We start from the raw sequence: 4,223 nt of genomic DNA, 5'->3' as shown, positions 1-4,223 counted from the left end.
TTAATTTAGGCTAAATGCACATTGTTATTGTGCTTTACATTTCTGAAATGTTATATTTTTTTTTCTAAGAGCAAGCATATTTTTTGGRAATGCCACAGAGGAAATTGTATAATTGTCCAAATACATTATTAGATGAATGAAAATGTTCACAAAAATWGACATTTTTGAAAAAATTATAGTCTGGAGTTGTCAAAATGACTGTTGTCAAAGTGACTGTGTTGCATGCTGAATAATGCAGTCACCCTTTTGGAATTCTAAAGACTACAAGCTCCATATTGTGAACTTTGACGTCGAATGCGCTTACTACGCTCTACAACGAACGAATACTGGCTCGCGCTTGGGCCGGACAGTTCAGCTTCGGAACACAGGGACAGCTCCCAGGTGCTGAAATTGTCGAGCATCAAACTGAACCGTCTTCTACAGTAAAACATATTTATATAAAAACAGAAAAGCCACTGACTGACACGAATCCTTCGACGCAGGTTGGTTTGCTATGATTTTTTAATTTTTATTCTGCATCATGTCAATTTTTTGCTCGACTGTTATAGAATTCCMCAAAGAACTTGATTGACCTAAGCTGTATTTCCGATGTTCCAAAATTCTGCAAGGTTTTATCCAATTTACGAGAAGTAGCCTACATTTGTGTAGCAAAATGGAATAGTGTATTTTCGTCGTCCTCATAACATTTCTAAATGGAATTAGCACATAAAACACCTCAAATGCCGTGTCCATGTATTTCTAGATGATTGTTATCGGTAACAGGACATTTTGTTTACGAAACATTGTACATAGACAGTACAGTGTTGTTAATAGTGCAGTTAGGCTTGCTTGATGTAAACCCGAAAGAATCCTTCTCCGTCTAACAGAACAGGCACATGCTTGACATGGCAAATTGCTGATGCACAGTGAAAACATTTAGGCTACTAGGAACAAAGATGTCTGCTGTAGCCTAGTTCTATTGATATAGAACGCTGACAAATGCAGACGAATTTCGCAAGAAAGGTGAAACATTCCACATTTGTTTTTTGTCAATAATTGTTGGATTGTTGAATTGATTGGCATAACCATTGATAAATCCAAGCATAATTGATCAGACACCTTCCACACCCTGCTGGGTATGGTATGGCTTGCTTGTGAAGGATCTGACTGATGTTCATTGGCAGGCACACATATGTGAAGATGTAGAACACAGGTGTCACCGACCCCAGGGTGTGTAGCGCTCTTTTTGTTTATCCAACACAGCCATCTGCCATCAGACACCGTCTGTATGCTTTTAACACCAATCTGAGAGGCTGGTGTGTTTGCGTGTGATCATTTTAATAACATATTCTTCTTTTACACGTCTGTGACATCCGTCTTCCATGCAACATATCTAAACCTTCGAGTGGCGTTTCTAATTCCAATGACACTGTGACTCCTGGTCTTTCCAGATGGCTGTCACTCAGGGGAAGGAGGGCGGGGACCAGAACTTTGACTACATGTTCAAGCTGCTGATCATTGGCAACAGCAGCGTGGGTAAAACCTCCTTCCTGTTCCGCTACGCTGACGACGCCTTCACCTCAGCCTTCGTCAGCACCGTGGGCATCGACTTCAAAGTCAAGACCGTCTACAAGAACGACAAGAGGATCAAACTGCAGATCTGGGTAGGTCTGTCGCTAGAGTCAGGGGTACTCACTATTGTGATAGATAATGTCTAGTGTACTGTAAGAGAAGCTATTCAACTACAGTGTGCACAAATATGAGCTATTCATTCAATTGCAGAATTTGCCTTATATTTCCCCCCAAATGTATGTTTGTTAAGTTTAACTACAAGTGTGCATCTAGTCACAACCTGTCACAGGTTAGTCTGCACATTGGCTGTTAGAAGTCTATAACAATGTAGAAGGCAGTATCGTTACAAGCTTTAAGGGATTGGGGCTTATAAATCACTTTAAACCCCAATCCCTTAAAGCTTGTAACGATACTGCCTTTCTACGTTGTTATAGACTTCTAACAGCCAACATGCAGACTAGGATCCAGTCACAATAACATTAAATGTGACATTTGACATGAAACATTTGAGGTGGATTGTGCTGCTAAGATGTAGGAGCAAGGCCTACCGTGATGGAACGCGAGGCAGGGCAGTGTAGAGAACAGAGGCAGATGGATGTGTCTGGATCACTGAACAACACTCCTCTCAGACTGTGTTCTCCTCCTGTGTGTGTACGACCTCACCTACAGCTTTTTTTTATTATGAGATTTGGAGTTGAAGGAGTTTGTTTCTGAGCACCTCTGAGATAGCTACGGTGACAATTTAAAGCATGCTTCCTCCAAACACCCGCTCTCTCTCTTTCCTAGAGAGGCAATGCTGTTCGCTGTCATATTTACTGTCTGTTCCACAAATTCATTGGTCCCAGACATGASTGTAGCAGTTTATCAGCTGAGGGTTGAATGTAAACAGTTTAATTAGTGAGTAATAAGGGTAATGGGGTTTTGTCAGTTAAGCAAAAACAAGCAGGTTCTAACAGAGGCAGGATTGCCAGAGAGAGCATTCAATTGAATAGCTCTAGGTTGGCTAATTGGGCTGTTTGAGTACTGTACTATTCCTGACGAGCCACAGTACACCCGAATTTACCAGTAAGATTCAAATAAGATGGCCTATTGTCACTCTTCACGGACTGTACTAAAGATTCTGTCCATTTGTTGGGCTTATTCACAGTGTAAACTGCTCTGTGGTGCCATGGCGATGATTAAATAAACTCAGTCAATTCGTTTCAAATGGAGCTCCTGTTCATTGGACTCAGCAGGATTTTTCTGTCTTGCTGTGTCTTTTAGCTAACAAGCAAAGCTGCCCACTCAAATAGCCCCAAGATTAAATGAGTCATTGTCAAGCACTTGGCCCTGAATCGATAGGGTAGTGAAATGTGTGGATGCATACAGTATGTCTTCAGTATTCAGCCAAGAGGAAAGTCAACAGTCAACGCATTGTCTAGAAGATGAATGTTTAATGTAAAGTAATCTGTCTGCAAAAAAGAGAACCATTTTCATAATAATAAAAAAAAGGAGAAAGAAATGTCCTTAAAAAACGATATGTAGAATTAGGTAATGCTATAGCCTACTGAATTGTATTGTACAAAAACATTCTACAGTTCATTGTTCGCACAAATATATAGACACACACACCTGAACATCTGCATGCAGGTGCACGTACGTCCATGCATTACTGTGTATATTCGTGGGTTTCCATTGCTCAGCCCAGCTGCTGTATGAGGGAGATTGAGGTAGACAGCCTCTGAGCTGTGTGTGCTTTTGAAGGTCAGAGATGTCCGTTGGCTACCACACAGACACAATTATAGCCATATTCACAGAGAGAGCAGAGCAGGCCTCTCTCTGTAGCTAATGTAACCCAGCACTGTTTGGCCTCGCAGTGGAAATAGCACACTGCTGCGTGCCCCTATACAAGAGGTTTATTGTAAACCCATAGACATGACATAATCAGTATAATATGGCCAGTAGGTCTCAGCCACCACAGTGACTAATCAGCATGGCGTCAGAAATGTCTCTCCATTTCAATGATTAGCTAAGGTATATGGGATCAATGGTCTGCTTCCCATGGGGTGTGGAGACATCACCAGACACCCTGTTGTGCTTGTATCAATCGCTCTGTTTGGGATGGGCCCTGCAGGCATGGAGAGTGATTTGGATTATATGATTTATTGATCATAGTGCATTATTCATTTACTGGGGAGACTTGAACCTCTAGAATTTGTGAATAGATAATGACCATCATGTTCATCACAGCTAGCCAAACCAGCCGGCGATGCAGGATACATGATCATCACAGCTAGCCAAACCAGCCGGCGATGCAGGATACATGATCATCACAGCTAGCCAAACCAGCCGGCGATGCAGGATACATGATCATCACAGCTAGCCAAACCAGCCAGCGATGCAGGATACATGATCATCACAGCTAGCCAAACCAGCCAGCGATGCAGGATACATGATCATCACAGCTAGCCAAACCAGCCGGCGATGCAGGATACATGATCATCACAGCTAGCCAAACCAGCCGGCGATGCAGGATACATGATCATCACAGCTAGCCAAACCAGCGGCGATGCAGGATACATGATCATCACAGCTAGCCAAACCAGCCAGCGATGCAGGACACATGATCATCACAGCTAGCCAAACCAGCCAGCGATGCAGGATACATGATCATCAGCTAGCTAAACCAGCGG

The 4,223-nt window shown here is 42.6% G+C and overlaps 1 pseudogene; it reads left to right on the top strand.

Moving 5' to 3' along the window:
* Nucleotides 1-294: 294 nt before the first annotated feature.
* Nucleotides 295-4,223, top strand: part of LOC111975161 (ras-related protein Rab-3C-like) — a 19,116-nt pseudogene continuing 15,187 nt past the window's right edge.

Source organism: Salvelinus sp. IW2-2015, linkage group LG15 (genome assembly GCF_002910315.2).
Source record: "Salvelinus sp. IW2-2015 linkage group LG15, ASM291031v2, whole genome shotgun sequence".
Lineage (NCBI taxonomy): Eukaryota > Metazoa > Chordata > Actinopteri > Salmoniformes > Salmonidae > Salvelinus > Salvelinus sp. IW2-2015.
This window is presented reverse-complemented; position numbering and strand designations above follow the sequence as displayed.